The 10,760-nt window shown below is 42.5% G+C and overlaps 1 protein-coding gene and 1 pseudogene across 7 annotated transcripts in view; both read left to right on the plus strand.

Annotated features, from left to right (window-relative positions):
- MAPK4 (mitogen-activated protein kinase 4) overlaps positions 1-10,760 on the plus strand; it is a 178,710-nt gene that overhangs the window by 50,758 nt on the left and 117,192 nt on the right. Inside the window, exon 1 of one of the 6 annotated variants that reach the window (XM_017877538.1) lies at positions 4,262-4,307. The exons of the other annotated variants lie outside the window; for them this stretch is intronic. The gene's annotated coding sequence lies outside the window, so the exon portion shown is untranslated. Of the gene's footprint in view, positions 1-4,261; positions 4,308-10,760 lie in introns of those variants that run through there. 6 annotated transcript variants of the gene reach the window in all.
- LOC108533132 (26S protease regulatory subunit 6A pseudogene) lies at positions 4,224-6,971 on the plus strand (annotated as a pseudogene). Its single transcript, XR_001886666.1, has 2 exons — positions 4,224-4,307; positions 5,079-6,971. The product of XR_001886666.1 is annotated as a 26S protease regulatory subunit 6A pseudogene (transcript).

The raw sequence follows: 10,760 nt of genomic DNA on the forward strand, positions 1-10,760 counted from the left end.
TGGCACATGTGCACCATGGAATACTATGCAGCCATAAAAAAGGATGAGTTTGTGTCCTTTGTAGGGACATGGATGCAGCTGGAAACCATCATTCTCAGCAAACTATCGCAAGAACAGAAAACCAAACACCACATGTTCTCACTCATAGGTGGAAACTGAACAATGAGATCACTTGGACTTGGGAAGGGGAACATCACACACTGGGGCCTATCGGGGGAGGGGGAGGGGGGAGAGATTGCATTGGGAGTTATACCTGATGTAAATAACGAGTTGATGGGTGCTGACGAGTTGATGGGTGCAGCACACCAACATGGCACAAGTATACATATGTAACAAACCCGCACGTTATGCACATGTACCCTAGAACTTAAAGTATAATAATAAATAAATAAATAAATAAATAAATAAAATTCTTGTTGTTTATCATCTAAGAGTGTCATCCTTCAGTTTGGGAAACCTTTAAGATACAGATCCACTTCCCTTTTTTTACAATGACAACTCAAAGTATTATCCTTGTTCTAAACTTACTTCATGCATGGACCAATGATCCAAAAAAGAGATTTTGGGGGCCATCAGATTTGATGAAATTAGTCACAGCAGCAGATGCTTTTTATCAAGCACTTGCTTGCCAGACATTATACTGCCCATTTTGCATGCTGTATTATGTTTACCCCTCCAACCTGTGAGATATGTCTTCTTATTGGGCTGGGGAAACTGAGGCTCATGTAGGTAAAGTGACTTGTCAGGACACTCAGTCAAGAAGAGGCTCATGCAGTCAAGGCGATTTAAATGCAGGTGTTTGTGACGAGAACTGCACTTCTACTTTGCCACAATCGATTCTTGATGATGATGATGATGATGTCAGGTACTGTTCTTCTACATGCTAGGTGCTGTTCTAAGTGCAATGCTATGTTCCCAGAAGGCAGAAAATTAGAAATATTTGTACTATTCTAAGTGGTTGATATTGTATTAATATCCCTATGACAGGTTCTGCTACCACCATTTTACCATGGGAAAACCAAGGCACAGAGAGGTTAAGTAACTTGCCATAGGTCACATAGGTAGTAAATGGTGGAGGCAGGATTTGAATCCAGACACTTTGGCTCTAAGGCCCACTCGTTTGCTATGCTGCACTCCCTTTGGTCATATCGGTCTATAGATATGGTGGATATATCTGACAGAAAAATTAAGATCTTGGATCATGAAGCCTAGATCCTGGTTCCCATTCTGCCAAATACTATGTGCCAAGTAGTACAGATAGGACTTTACCAACATCACTCCAATAATTCCTTCTCACAACCATATGACATGGCTACTGTTATTATACCCATTTTTGCAGAAAAAGAAAATGGAATTTTGCAAGAGGTGAATTAACTTGTCTACAATCTCATCACCTCCCTTCTGTACCAACCAGAGTCATGGTTAGAAGACCAGAACCACACCATTTATTTTAGCAGAGTTTAAGGAGGGAGTTGATTAAACAGGCATGGGAGGCCTACCCTGAGGTAACATAGAGATATAACCACAGGAAGCAGCCACCACCCCCAAGGCCAAGGGAACAGAGGACAGAAGCTTGGAGAAGTGGGGCTCACAGAACCATACCTCAGCCTTCAGAGGAGGGACCATCACTTGGCTGCTGTTGGCATCTTAGGTCCTTGGAGGAGGGCCTCCCAGAGCAGAGGCTCAGACCTTGGAGAACAGGGTACTGCCCAGAGACTGCTGGTACCTCTGAGGGGTATGGTGAGGCTGGTTCTGGGAGTGTGGGAAAATGGGAAACCAGAACCAAGTTCAATGCCAAGGTGAAGAGCCACCACTGGATGAGCTACAGGAGCAACCCTCCTCCTGCCTTGCATCCTCCCTCCAGTGCCCCCTGTTGGCAGAAACTAACACAGAGCCAGTCATCAAGGAGCACTGTGATTTGTACATTTTCTGATTTCTAGCCCAATATAACTGAACAGAGACTAGAAGGGGTTGTTCAGGGCTGAGAGACAAGAGCTCCATAAATGGTAATCATTCTTCTGCTGCCATGTCTTTATTGATAAAACAAAGACTGAACAGATGGTGTGCAGGGAACGAATGATACTCCCGTTTACCTGCTCTCCTGGGCTTCTATCACAGTAAAAAGATGTAGCTTATCAAGTTCTCCTCTCCTTCTCCTCTCTCTCCACTTGACAGTGAGCATCTTGAGGACTAATATGTTATTTCTCCCAGTACTTGTCTAGTGCAAAGGACAGTTCTTGGTGAGGGCTGCTTTTCTATGCTTGAACTATAGAACTACCAGATTTGGACATGTACTTAAGTCACCAACTATTGAATGATCATAGAGGGAGGGTGTGCCCAGCCCTGGGCCAGGGACTGCGGAGAAGAAGGACATGCTTGAGGCATGGACTGGCTGTGAATGAACTGACAGTCTTCTTATATGAGTGACATGAACCCAACAAGCAAAGAGCAGGTTCTTGCTTACATGACAAAATGTCTCAAATTTGGGTAGGTTCAGGTAGAGTTTGAGTTCAGGAAAGGGAGCACAATCACATGACTTGGAGTAATTGTTTCTTACCAACATCCAATATACTCACTTGGAGACACTATTTCTCCAAAAGCATGTGTGTTTAGAAAAGCTATTTTATTCTGCCATCTCTAGAGGCTTCCATGCGCATCCAATAATGTGCAACTTCTCACATTTTAAAAAATTAAGGTGGAGATATCAAGAGAACATTCAGAAGTTACTTGTTCATGGCTGCAGAAAATCTGCAACAGAGAAATTACCTTAGGAGCAGCCCTGGGTGCATCTTGACAGGCCTCCACCAAATGAGTGAGCACAGCTGACCTTTTGCTAGAAGGTGTCGCTGAGCTCCTTATCTAGACCCAGACCAGAATGTAACCTTGCAGATATGATCCCATGGGAGAGCTGCCCATCTCTCTAACAGTGGGAACATTGTTCCCTGGCCTCAAGGAAGGCTTCAGGGAGTCATTTAATGACGCAGCAGTTGATCTTCAGGGTTTGCAGAGAAAGATAAAGTGGCCCAGAGGAAATGAAAACATTCCTCTGGAGTCACCTGCCTACGTCAGCAAGATGCAGGAACATTGGATTAAACAACTGAGAAATACTCTGATGCTTGCTGGATTCTTTGAGATGATCACACCATTGACATCACTTTTCCTGATCAGAATACTGACTCTTTATGCAGGAATGGGGCTGTGTTCTTTACACAGAGCCCTCAGGCACACTCCATAATCTTTAAAGATCAAAGTATGAGTTACATAAAGCAAACCTCAAGAACCTGAAATGCATAGCTTGACAGAGTTTTCACATGCTTACACTATGTGACCAGATAAGGTCATAGACTATTTCCAGTACCCTGGAAGACTTCTTTAGGCTCCCTCCTAGGAAGCTCTTTTCACTCTCCCATTCTGACCTTAGATTAGTTTTGTCTGATCTTGAATTTTATATTATATGGATTTTAGAAGAGAATACTCATTTATATCTGGATCTTTTGCTGAATATTGTACAATTTCATTTTTACTAATGGAGAAACTGGATACAAGTTCAGAGAAGTGTTATGACTTGAACAAGGTTTTACACCTGGAGTCCTACAATATTTTCCGTTTCACGGCTCTTTTGCTATAATCCATATATCCAGCCATCCATACATCCATTCATCTAAACCTATCATAAGCAATGGCTTTGTGTCAGGGATGATTCTAGGTCTTGGACATATAGATATGAGTATGTCACCCCTACCCTCAGGGAACTCCCAGTATAGTGGGAGAGAAAGATCTCAGGTGCATAATCAAACAGGACTTGTGAGGGCATAGAACAAGAGGCTGTATATTTATGTGCATGCTGAGAGGAGGAATTTGTGACTGGAGGGCTCAGCGTGGAAGGGATGACATTAGAGCAGAATTGCATTCTTGGACATTTTTCTTGTTTTTTCTTGCCAACAGGGATGCAAATTCTAAGAAGACAGGATTGGGGTCATCTTCTGTGTACATCCTATAGCACCTTGCAGTCATGGAGCCAGCAGGAAATTATTGCTGAATTCATAGCCTACAACCCTTAAACATTGTGAAATGTCTTCTCTAAGGGCATGAGTAGTACACCTAGAATCTTCTAACTAGACAGAAAGAAGAGAGTGACAGGTTACCATCTTGAGTTATTTGATTAGATACTTAGAAAGGTTATAAAGATCTTTGGCAAACAACAATGCCAGTTTCTGCAGAGTTCCTGGTGTGGAACCCTATAGCCAGAGAAACATAAAGCCCTGGATGAATCTCTTAAAATCGTGTCTGCCAACTTGCTTCTCTAGGTAGGTGAGAACTTTTTCAAGACTTTTTCATCCTTACAGGACATTAGAAAACACACTGTGGCAAACACATCCTAAGGTGACCCACAATGAATATAACCCCTTTATAACCCCCCTGTATAATCCTCTCCCTTGATAATGGCAGATCCTGTGCATCTAACCAATAGAAGATGGCAAAAGTAATGGGATGTCACTCCTATGATCATGTTATGTTATAGAAGACTCTGTCTTAGCAGACAGGAGAGAGTGTCTCTTGTTGGCTTTGAAAAAGCATGCAGCCATGTGTGAGAGGGCCTGTGAAGAGAGCCACATGACAGGAAGCTGTGTGTGGCCTCTAAGACCTGAGTAGCCTCCAGCCAGTAGTCAGTAAGAAGCTGGGTCCCTAAATCCTACAACTGCCGGGAAATAAATTCTGCCAACAACCTGAATGAGCTTGGATTCTTCCCCAGTCAAGCCTCCAGATGAGAATGCAGCCCATTTGACACTTTGATTGAAGCCTTGTGACCCCTGAGCAGAGGACCCAACTAAATTGTGTCTACACTCCTTACCCACAGAAACTGGGATATCATTAATATGTGTTGTTTTAAGCTGCTAAATTTATAGTGATTTGTTACAAAGCAATAGGTAACTAATACATGCACTTATATGCAAACATTGATTGTGTCAAAACAACCCTTGTGTGACACATAGTCCTACAGAGACTGTAAGTCTTATATACACCATACATAGGTTGTAGAATAATAACCAATGAATTATTTTTATGATTTCAATTAGCATTTTACTTTTATACTATTGTGGGCTCTGACTTATCTAAGAAGTAAAGCAAGTGACTCGGCAGGAGAAGATGGCAACCGTGTGGGATGAGGCCAAGCAAGATGGAATTGGGGAGGAGGTGCTCAAGATGTCCACAGGGGAGATCATCTCACACACACAGATACTGGACAGTGAGATCAAGATCATGAAGAGTGAAGTGTTGAGAGTCACCCATGAGCTCCAAGCCATGAAGGACAAGATCAAAGAGAACAGTGAGAAAATCAGAGTGAACAAGACCCTGCCGTACCTTGTCTGCAACATCATCGAGCTCCTAGATGTTGACAGTAATGACCAAGAGGAGGATGATGCCCATATTGACCTGGACCCCCAGAGGAAGGGCAAGTGTGCTGTGATCAAAACCTCTAGACGACAGACGTACTTCCTTCCTGTGATTGGGTTGGTGATGCTGAAAAGCTAAAGCCAGGAGACCTGGTGGGTGTGAACAAAGACTCCTATCTGATCCTGGAGACGCTACCAACAGAGTATGACTCGCAAGTGAAGGCCATGGAGGTGGACGAGAGGCCCACGGAGCAATACAATGACATTGGGGGTTTGGACAAGCAGATCCAAGAGCTGGTGGAGGCCATTGTCTTGCCAATGAACCACAAGGAAAAGTTTGAGAACTTGGGGATCCAACCTCCAAAAGGGGTGCTGATGTATGGGCCCCCAGGGACAGGGAAGACCCTCCTGGCCTGGGCCTGGGCCACACAGACTAAGGCCACCTTCCTAAAGCTGGCTGGCCCCCAGCTGTGCAGATGTTCATTGGAGATGGTGCCAAGCTAGTCTGGGACGCCTTTGCCCTGGCCAAGGAGAAAGCACCCTCTATCATCTTCATTGATGAGTTGGATGCCATCAGCACCAAGCGCTTTGACAGTGAGAAGGCTGGGGACCGGGAGGTGCAGAGGACAATGCTGAAGCTTCTGAACCAGCTGGATGGCTTCCAGCCCAACACCCAAGTTAAGGTAATTGCAGCCACAAACAGGGTGGACATTCTGGACCCTGCCCTGTTCTGCTCGGGGCGCCTGGACAGCAGGATCGAGTTCCCAATGCCCAACGAGGAGGCCCGGGCCAGAATCATGCAGATCCACTCCCGAAACATGAACGTCAGTCCTGACGTAAACTACGAGGAGCTGGCCCACTGCACAGATGATTTCAACGGGGCTTAGTGCAAGGCTGTGTGTGTGGAGGTGGGCATGATCTCACTGTGCAGGGGTGCCACGGAGCTCACCCATGAGGACTACATGGAAGGCATACTGGAGGTGCAGGCCAAGAAGAAAGCCAACCTGCAATACTAGGTCTAGGGTGCGCCGGCTGGCCCCAGTCTCACGGCTGAAGTGCGCAATAAAAGATGGTTTAGGGTCAAAAAAAAAAAAAAGAAGAAGTAAAGCAGAGCATTGCATTGTTTAGGACATAAGTTTAATTGCCCTAAGACAGACCCTAAATCAGCCCCTTTTCTAACATTTGTATAGCTCAGGGCAAGAAGCCAAATGAATGAAATACCATGTCTAAATAATTAAAAGTTATAAATTACTGTTTAATGTATTCTATTCAACTGTATTGACAATATACCTTTAAAATGACATGTGGAAAGCTATGGTCTTGATGTCATTGAAAGTTGGCAAAATGTTAAAGGTAATAGAATTTATTATTATGTCTGTTGGGTATTCTGCTAATGGACAATGTTTGGATGAAACAATCAGATATACATATAATTCATAAATTATATATTCTATAGCAAATTTTCCTGCCTTCATTTCAGAATAATCCTTAATTAATGTTGTTTAATATAACTAGTGTTCAATTGTCAGTAAGGACCTGAAAGAATAAAAAGTTAAATGTGTGTCACATTTGAATGAATTACCATCAAAATGTAGATTTAAACTAATAAATCAAAATTAAAACATTCTAAATTAATGTTTTTTAAAAGTTTTAAACAGTATTTAAAATATCTCAAATTTAAGATCAAAGCACATGAATAATACCAAACTTTAAATTAAAATTTAAATAAGGTTGAAATTGTTACTTAATTTTAAAACACTTATTTGAATCATTATTTTATAAAATAAAACTATTTTAACTGTAACTTTTCAAGTATATGTAGTTGCCAATGTAAAGGATCAGTTTCACCTGTATCAAAATATCCTATACACCTCATAAATATATACACCTACTACATACCCACAAAATTAAAATTTTAAAATCAGTTTCATGTATCACACATGTTATCTCTAGACCTATCTAGATGTGTATGTATTTAAAGTTTACAGATTGTTTAATACTGCAAACTATTCCATAACTTTCATATGTAACTCTTGTGGTTATCACATGGTACTGGTAGAATCAAGAACTGGAAGATGAATAGAATCAAGAAAATGAGGATTCTTCCCTTCTGAGAAGCAATACTTCTTGCTTATTCAGGAATCTGTTACATTGCTGGTCTCTGAGGGAGGAGTTGATGAGTCAATACTTAAGGGCTGGCACTGCTCAGATTCTCCCTGCACTCTGAGTCTGTCCCTGATGTTGGCGATGTCACAATCCCCAATCTTTCACAACACTTGGACACAGTAGCCTTTTGTTTTGTGGACTAGGGCAAGAGATGTGGAGAAATGTTTTCCTGGAGGCTGGCCGTTAGTCACATAAGCGGATGTTCAGGTGCCCACTCGCTCGTGCTGTGTTGGTGCCCAGGACTGGGTCCTGAGCAACTGGATGCCCGTGCGTTCGTCTCTTTCTTTCTTTCTTTCTTTCTTTCTTTCTTTCTTTCTTTCTTTCTTTCTTTCTTTCTTTCTTTCTTTCTTTCTTTCTTTCTTTCTTTCTTTCTCTTTCTCTCCTTCCTTCCTTCCTTCCTTCCTTCCTTCCTTCCTTCCTTCCTTCCTTCTCTCTCTCTCTCTCTTTCTCTCTCTCTCTTTCTTTCTTTCTTTCTTTCTTTCCTTTCTTTCTTTCTTTTTTTTTTTTTCGACAGAGTCTTGCTCTGTCGCCAGGCTGGAGTGCAGTGGCACGATCTCGGTTCACTGCAACCTCCACCTCCTGGGTTCAAGCAATTCTCCTGCCTCAGCCTCCCAAGTAGCTGGGATTACAGGGTGTGCACCACCACGCTCGGCTAATTTTTGTATTTTTAGTAGAGATGGGGTTTCACCATGTTGGCCAGGCTGGTCTCGAACTCCTGACCTCAAGTGATCCTCCCGCCTCAGCCTCCCAAAGTGCTGGGATTACAGGTGTGAGCCACCGCTCCTGGCCACGTTCTTTCATAATTGTTTGTATGGGAGATCCAGGGCTTCCTGATGAAGGGGTCCAGTGCACATGCCCTCTTCTGTCTAAGTTGTGGTAGAAGCTGCAGCCTGAATATTAGTTGTTTAAACAATCCAGAAATTTACTTCCTTCTCATATAACACTGCAGGACAAGCAGTCCACCGTGGCACAGCAGTTCCATAGCCTTGGGGACCCAGGCTCCTTCTATCTTGTTGTTCGCTTTTCCTGAGATATTGTCCTCATTGGCATGACTCAGAATGGCTCCCATTGTGCCTGCAGTTTAGCCAGAAGGAAGGAAAAAAGGATGAAAGGCAGGACATGCCCCTCTTTTTCCAGACCTGATCCTGCAGTTGTACACATCAATTCTACATGCATCCCGCTGGTCATAAACAGCTGAGAGATGGAGTTTTCCATGGGTGTTCTAGTGTCCAACTAAAAGTTGTATTTCTGTGGAGGAAGAGGAGAACACCATTTGGGTGACAACTGGTAATGTCTGCCACAGGTGTATTTTTTAAATATTAATTTGGGAGGGATAATGATAATTTAGATTCAAGGATACAAGGTTGCCCAAGTTCAGTTCTGCTTTTTCAGAACAACAGACAGGTAGGAAACAGCTTTGAATGGTTTTAAGCACATTGCAGGCCAGAGGCTACCTGAAAGGTGAAGCTGAGGTTCCTAACTCTTTCAAGACACCTTGGGGAAAAACTGGGTTCAAATCTACAACCAGCCACAAAGTAGTAACGTGGCTGAGCCACAGTACTGCTCTCAGCCTCGGTTCTTCTTTTTCCATAAAATGAGGGATTTGGACTAGACTTCTGGTTTACAAACTGAGTTCCAGGGGACCTTAGGATTCCTCAGTGTCGCTTCAGGTGGTGGGGGCTGGCTTTGAACACTTCTTCCTTGTGTATTTATTTGCCAAAGAAACTCCATTTTGATTGGGTATTTGTCTTAAGGTTCTGTGTAAATCTTCCTTTGGGGGAAAAAAAGGTGGGGCTTCTAATGCTACAAAGAAAGTTGAAAGATGCCTGGACAGTGGGATACCTGGTAGAGGCGGCTTAGCATCACGTCAGATTGCCTGGATTTAAATCCCAGCTCTGCTGCCTAGCTTCTGTGGCACCTCAAGCCAAAGTACTCAACTCTCCTCAGCCTCTAGAATAGGATTTCCTCATCCTTAAAGTATGGTCATTGTTATTTACTTCTCAGGATTGTCCTGAGGCTTAAATAAGATAATATATTTAAGAGGGCTTGTATTAGTCAGGGTTCTCTAAAGAGACAAAACTAATAGGATAGATGAATATATGAGTCAATATTCCTTAATAAACTCCCCCTCATATATTCATCTATCCTATTAGTCCCTATTTATTCCTGCTGACTTTATTTTATCTCTGTTTAGTTATCTTGGTATTTGTCTTTTCTCACTGCAGTGTAACCCACCTCCATCTCCAGGCTTAACCTTCTGAGCTCTCCCATCATCTCTGATCCCTCATGATGACCCTCACGTGCCTGCTCAATGACCTCTGGGCTTCCCCAGTATTGTTGAAAGCGTGCTTGTTAAAGTCAGTTCACCCAAACTAGTTACTAAGCCCTGTACCTACTTTCATTCCTGTTTCTCCATTTCTCCCCATTTTGCTTGTAAAGCTCTACTTGATACCCCCAAATAATAGTTTGATTAATGTTGGAGAAAAGAGGAAGAATATATACAGGCTAAGTTCTATGTCTCTTCATACATTTCTGTATTGACATAGCTTTTAAAAAACAGTTCCACCGTAAAAATTTATATATAAAATCTGGGGTTCACCAAGACCTTCAGGCCTTTTCCAGTGACTATTCCCATATTTCAGATAAAACTGGGGGTAAACGCTGCATCTTTTATTTGTCCTTACTACATTTCCCTTGGCTTTGAGAATGTTTGTGTTTTTGCATTATATCTAAAATGTATGAAGGTAATGCTTATATTTATTTCTATCTTTAGAAATGTTAGAGACCACATGCAATTAGACACAATCTACAAGCCTAATGAGAAAGCGTTGGCTTCATTGGTAAAAGTGTTATCATTATTATGGAGTGGGGCAGGTGTTTGAAAGGATGGATCAGGGCAAGTAAGAGCATCCCAAATCTAAAGAGAAAATGCAGACTGTGCCCCTGAGAACACTATCTGAAAGTCAGTATGGTAAACACTCAAGCCCTCCAAGATGCAGGTACTAGGCCTGGGTAACTGCCTTCTATAGAATATCTTTCTACAACCCAGATTGGTTAAAGTCATTACACGCTACTTATGCAAGAAGGTGAATGTAAACTGAGAACTGGTCAACTGTATCATTTTAATTAGGCTGTCTCCCTGCAAAAAGAAAACTATATGAAGGATCTTTTGTGAAGAATCAAATTTCTATAAACTTG

This window comes from Rhinopithecus bieti, unplaced genomic scaffold, assembly GCF_001698545.2.
Source record: "Rhinopithecus bieti isolate Rb0 unplaced genomic scaffold, ASM169854v2 scaffold_9976, whole genome shotgun sequence".
In the NCBI taxonomy this organism is placed as follows: Eukaryota; Metazoa; Chordata; class Mammalia; order Primates; family Cercopithecidae; genus Rhinopithecus; species Rhinopithecus bieti.